At 54.4% G+C, this 6,387-nt stretch overlaps 1 pseudogene; it reads right to left on the bottom strand.

Moving 5' to 3' along the window:
• Positions 1-287: 287 nt before the first annotated feature.
• On the bottom strand, positions 288-1,791 carry LOC119341942 (annotated as a pseudogene).
• Positions 1,792-6,387: the final 4,596 nt, after the last annotated feature.

Raw genomic sequence — 6,387 nt, 5'->3', positions numbered from 1 at the left:
TCCCGAGCGAAAATACACTAAATATATATAGCCTGAACGATCCTAAAAATCCCTTGAAGGAGGGGGGCTCCTACCGCGCGGGCCCGGCCCATTAACACCGCCCCAGCTGCCTCTTTTACCCGAAAGTTGTTATTTATTTCAAAAAACCACGGTCGGAACGGAGGTGGCGCAGGCGTGGCCGGTGTGACGAGACGGTGTGCCTGCTGCAACGGATGTGGGCGTCGGAGGAGGACGGTCTGGCCGGCGACAGCAGGCAACAAAAGGGTCGGAGGAAGACGGCGGCGAAAAGGATATTTATTTTCGAGGCGACTAGCTTAATTACTACTCGTATTTTTGAACCGGCTACTGGAGTAGCTTATTGCCAGACCCATATATTTTACCGTACGTAAAGCGTGCCCCTAAAAAAAAGTAAAGTAAGTAGTGTGCACAGTGCACGTCAACTAGCCACCATGCCCACCGCGCGCGCATGCATGCAGCGAACCGTGGATCAAAGCTGCTCGATCAGACGACCTTCACCTTGTCGATGGCCCGCTCCCCTCGCGCCAAGCTCTCCAGCAGCTCCCTGACGTAGTCGCCGCTCTTCTTGGTCTTCTCGTACCGCCTCGGCCTCTCCTCGCTCACCAGCTCCGGCGCCGGCTCCACCTCCCTCTCCGGGTCCACCGTGTAGAACATCGCCATGGACACCCGCCCCCTCTCCGCGCCCGCCACCACCCTGTGCACGGGGCTCCTCAGCACCCCGTTGCTCACCACCTCCACCGTGTCCCCGAGGTTCACCACCAGCGCGCCGGGCACCACGGGCACGTCGTGCCATCCACCGCCGCCTGCGTCGTCGTCGCGGCGCACCTGGAGCCCGGCGGTCTCGGCGAGGAGGACGGTGAGCGCGCCGCCGTCGGAGTGGGGCCTGAACCCGAGCACGCGGTCGGGGCGCGGGCATGGGGGGTAGCAGTTGAGCCGGACGTAGGTCACGGCCTTCTCGTCCAGCATGTCGGCCAGGCGCCCCTGGTCGGGGAGCCCCGCCGCGCCGGCGGCCTCCCGGAGCACGGCGTCGGCGAGCTCCCTGCACCGCGCGGAGTACCGGTGCAGGACGTCCCGGAAGGAGGGCGGCCGCGTCGGCCAGAGGTCGTGGAGGCGCCGCGACTCCGGGTCCACGACGAGGTAGAACCGGTCGCACCAGTCCAGGACCTGGGTCTCCGACAGGACCATGTCGCCGCCGTACCCCTCGATCCTGTACTCTTTCTTGTCGCCGACCAGGTTGGTGTACCTCTGCTTCTCTTCCAGCGGGAGGTTGAAGAACTCCCTCGTCACGGCCATCATCTCGCCCAGGAGAGCCGGCTCGATCCCGTGCCCGACGGCCTACAGAAATCCAGAAACCAATGGACGTCGATCATCAGACCATTCGATCAGGTGGAGATGAAAGTAAAACGGTGCAAGAAGAGGCAGAGGAAGCAGAGAAGGTGGTGTTGGTTTTCTTGCCAGGAAGAGGCCCCAGGTCTGGAGGGCGGACCGCAGCTTGGCCGCCTCGTCTGCGTCGCCGGAGGACAGGCGGCCGAGGTCGACGACGGGGATGGGGTCCGTGACGTCGCTGCCAGCGCCGGCGAGCGCGGGGCGGTCATGGTCGCGGACCACGTACCGGCTCGGCGGCTCCTCCGGGCCAGCTGCCGCCAGCTCCTGCACGTTGGGTGGGATCTTCCACTGCTGGTCATCATCCGCCATTCTTGATTCTTCCCTCCTTACTGTCGTGGATCGGTGTTTCGATCACCTGAGACAGCGAGACTTTCTGAAGAATTTTGATATCATCTGAAACTTAGAGATCGATCGAGGTCGAGGCAGCACAACTATTTATATCTATATGGATCCTTGTACGTGGCGTGTCACGAGACCATAAATGCGGATGTGCTAAGAGCGGTGCAGGTACTATAGCCGTATAGGTCCGGATGTAGGACGGCTGTCAGTGAGATGATCGGGGAACTGTGTGCCGTGGCTGTCTTTACCACCACCACTACTACCGTGTGTGTAGTATGGCCTGATGACGTTCCAGCGGAGTGGATGGATAGCGGTGGCTTTACGTCGTACACGGCGAGTTGCTTGGTGCACCGCTCTTGTTTCGCTCTGCAAATCTCCATGATCGGCGTCACAAGCCTCGTCCTTCTTCTCATTTTTCCCTATCCAACACTTGACTTCGGATTAAATCTTATTTGGTGCCACTTACCGACTTACCTGACAAAATCCTGTTTCTGAGAAGGATCTAAAATATAAATATCAGTGCCAGTGGGCTACCAGCACCAATTCAGCATATGAATTCATGTATACAGTACTTGTCATTTTTCACATGTAGCCGGTACAGATTGATATATCCATACCGATATGATCCAGTCGTTTCAAACCCCAGTTTGGCAAACATTTCAAGGACCACCCCCCCTCCAACCAAAAAGCATCCATGTTTTCAGTCATTACATCCAGACCAGACCACGCAGCACGCCCAGCAAATGGGCATCCTGGTGAAGCACACGCAACTTCTCACTGGTCCTTTGGAATGAACTCCAAGTCAACATGGCTCATCTCCAAGCAGTCCTCAGCATTTCTCGCCGTTTCGATCACGCAACCACGAGTGAGCATCATATCTCTGGAGAGCACTCGCCATCTCCCAAGGTACATCATCACCTTGTGGCAGAGAACAGCCATGTCGCGCCACCCTTTTCCCCTGAAAACAAAATTCATCCCTCGGTTCCCAAATACTAGACCACAGGGTTGCAGAGCAAAGCAAGTTCAAGACGGCGATTTTTACTATCACTTATCCGCCATTAGGCGATCGACTCAGAGTCAGAACCCAGCGAAATACCAACGATGCCAGAAATAAGAGACCGAATCGATCGTGCCACCACACAGTAAAAAAAAAATGGGAGCATGATTCAGGTTCAGTGAAGTCGTGCAGACATGAATTCCGTGGGGGATGTGAAGTTTCCAGTGAGCAGGAATATGAGCAGGAGGCACACCCCTAATATTGGCTTCACGAGTTCTTTTGTTTAGCACTTCGGACAATGGATCAAAATGTTGAGATTGGCTGAATCCAACCGAAGCTTCAGGAAATTCTACAGTTGTTCTGAATCTTATTTGAATTCATGTGTACCAACTAAAATGACTGAAACGTTTGGACCGGAAGACAGACACATGTTTTGGTACCTAATCAACTGACTGATTTCTGAAATTCTGGTGAAAATTGACTCAAGGTGATAACCTCGGCCGCCTAGATAATGACACCGAATTCTCATCAGGCACACGGAAGGTGACATTTTTGGACCACACCGAATGCCAAAGATGCTTGTGTGTGACGCTCCCGGTTCAATCGTATACTAATCATGCACGCAAACGTGTATGATCAAGATCAGGGACTCACGGGAAGATATTACAACACAACTCTAAAACATAAATAAGTCATACAAGCATCATAATATAAGCCAGGGGCCTCGAGGACTCGAATACAAGTACTCGATCATAGACGAGTCAGCGGAAGCAACAATATCCGAGTACAGACATAAGTAAACAAGTTGTCATAAGATAGCTAGCACAAACTGGGATACAGATTGAAAGAGGCGCAGGCCTCCTGCCTGGGATCCTCCTAAACTACTCCTGGTCGTCGTCAGCGGCCTGCACGTAGTAGTAGGCACCTCCAGAGTAGTAGTCGTCATCGACGGTGGCGTCTGGATCCTGGGCTCCAACTTCTGGTTGCCGCATCCGAGAAGAAGAGGAAAACGGGGGAAAAGAGGGAGCAAAGCAACCGTGAGTACTCATCCAAAGTACTCGCAAGCAAGGAGCTACACTACATATGCATGGGTATATGTGTAAGGAGGCAATATGAGTGGAATGAACTGCAGAATGCCAGAATAAGAGGGGGATAGCTAGTCCTATCGAAGACTACGCTTCTGGCAGCCTTCGTCTTGAAGCATGTAGAAGAGAGTAGATTGAAGTCCTCCAAGTAGCATCGCATAGCACAATCCTACCCGACGATCCTTCCCTCATCGCCCTGTGGAAAAGCGATCACCGGGTTGTCTGTGGAACTTGTCTGGGTGTGTTTTATTAAGTATCCGGTTCTAGTTGTCATAAGGTCAAGGTACAACTCCGGGTCGTCCTTTTACCGAGGGACACGGCTATTCGAATAGATAAACTTCCCTGCAGGGGTGCACCACATAACCCAACACGCTCGATCCCATTTGGCCGGACACACTTTCCGGGGTCATGCCCGGCCTCGGAAGATCAACACGTCGCAGCCCCACCTAGGCACAACAGAGAGGTCAGCACGCCGGTCTAAATCCCATGCGCGCAGGGCTCTGGGCCCATCGCCCATTGCACACCTGCACGTTGCGTACGCAGCCGGAAGCAGATCCTAGCCCCTTAATACAAGTGCAGGCTTACGGTCCAATCAGGCGCACGCCGCTCAGTCGCTGACGTCAAGAAGGCTTCGGCTGATACCACGACGTCGAGTGCCCATATCTTTCCCGCGTAGTTGGTTAGTGCATATAGGCTAGTGGCCAGATTCAGGTCAAATACTAAGATCTCGTTAAGCATGTTATTATGAAGCAACCGCGAACGCCGACCAGGGCCAAGCCCACCTCTCTCCTAGGTGGCCTCAACCTGCCCTGTCGCTCCGCCACAAAGATCCACACAGAGGGCCATCGGGACAAAGGTCCTTTCAGCCCCCAATCCGTGAATCACTCGCGGGTACTCTTCGAGCCGAGCCGACTTTAGTCACCATTTGTATAGTATGTATATATGTATAGTATATACCCGTGATCACCTCCCGAGTGATCACGGCCCGATAGTATAGCAAGGCAGACTGACAAGAATGTAGGGCCACAGATGATAAACTAGCATCCTATACTAAGTATTTAGGATTGCTGGTAAGGTATCAATAGATGTAGCAACAATGACAGGCTATGCACCAGAATAGGATTAATGGAAAGCAGTAACATGCTACACTACTCTAATGCAAGCAGTATAGAGGAGAATAGGCGATATCTGGTGATCAAGGGGGGGGGGCTTGCCTGGTTGCTCTGGCAAGAAGGAAGGGTCGTCAACTCCGTAGTCGAACTGGGCAACAGTAGCGTCGGTCTTGTAGTCTACCGGAGAGAAGAGGGTGAAGAAACAGTAAATACAATGCAAACATAAGCATGACGATGTATGACAAGACAATGAGCGGTGTTAGGTGTGCCCAAACGCGGTAGTAGGTGATATCGGCGAAAGGGGAAAACTTCCGACAAAGTATCCCCGGTGTTTCGCATTTTCGGACAGGTGGACCAGAGGGGGAAAGTTGCGTGTTTCTATGCTAGGGATGTGTGGCGGACGAGCAGGCTGCGTATCCGGATTCCTCTCGTCGTTCTGAGCAACTTTCATGTAGAAAGTATTTTCATCCGAGCTACAGTTTGTTTTATATTAATTTTAAAAGATTTAATCATTTTTAGAATTTATTTAATTATTTAATTCTAACATTATCCAGAATAGTGTATGCTGACATCATCATGACATCAGCACGACATCAGCAGTCAACAGGGCGTTGACTGGGTCAAACTGACATGTGGGTCCCGCATGTCATACTGTATTTACTCTAATTAGGGTTTAACTAATCTGATTACAGTTTAATTAATTAACAATAGTTAATTAGGTTAACTAAACAAGATTAATTAAGTTAATTAATTCATTCATTTTTATTTTATTTTATTTTTATTTTTATTTTTTTAAACGTTCCGGGGCGGGGTCTGCTTGTCATAGGCCCCACGGGCCTTTCGGGTTCGGGCGCTAACGGGCACAAGGCACGGCCTGAGCCGGCGCATGCCCAGGAGTGGGCGGACCCGGCAGGGCGCTGGTGTGCGGGCGGTCGGCATGGGAGACGGCAGGTGGTGGCGGCAAGAGGCAGAGCAGGGGGCACTAGGCGAGGCCAAGGCTGGAGCGGGGCGAACAGGGGGCGCACGCGGGCGGTGACCGGAGGCGGCGCAGAGGGGTGAGGCCAGGAGGGCGCATGCCGGTGCGGGGACGCGCACGAGCGCGGCCAGGGCGCGAACCGGCCGCGGTGTCCGAATGGGCAGGGGCGTGCGAGGAGAGGGGAGGCCGGGCCCAGGCGCGGGGTGCACGCGGCCATCGGCCAGCGGCGACGCCAGGAGGAGGGCAAGGCCATGGACAAGGTGGCCGGAGCAGGGGAGGCGACGGGAGCCGGAGGGCGGGGCGCAGCGAACGCACGATCGCGGGCGCGGCTAGTGGCGAGCTCGGGCATGGCCAACGGCGCGGCCATTGGGCGCGGGGGCCATGGTGAGCGCGGGGCGAGGGAGAGAGGAGGCCGGGGCCTCACCGAGGGAGCATATGGCAGTGGCGGTGGGGCGCGGGAAGGAAGACGGGGAC

This window comes from Triticum dicoccoides, chromosome 7B (genome assembly GCF_002162155.2).
Source record: "Triticum dicoccoides isolate Atlit2015 ecotype Zavitan chromosome 7B, WEW_v2.0, whole genome shotgun sequence".
Classification (NCBI taxonomy): Eukaryota; Viridiplantae; Streptophyta; class Magnoliopsida; order Poales; family Poaceae; genus Triticum; species Triticum dicoccoides.
This window is presented reverse-complemented; position numbering and strand designations above follow the sequence as displayed.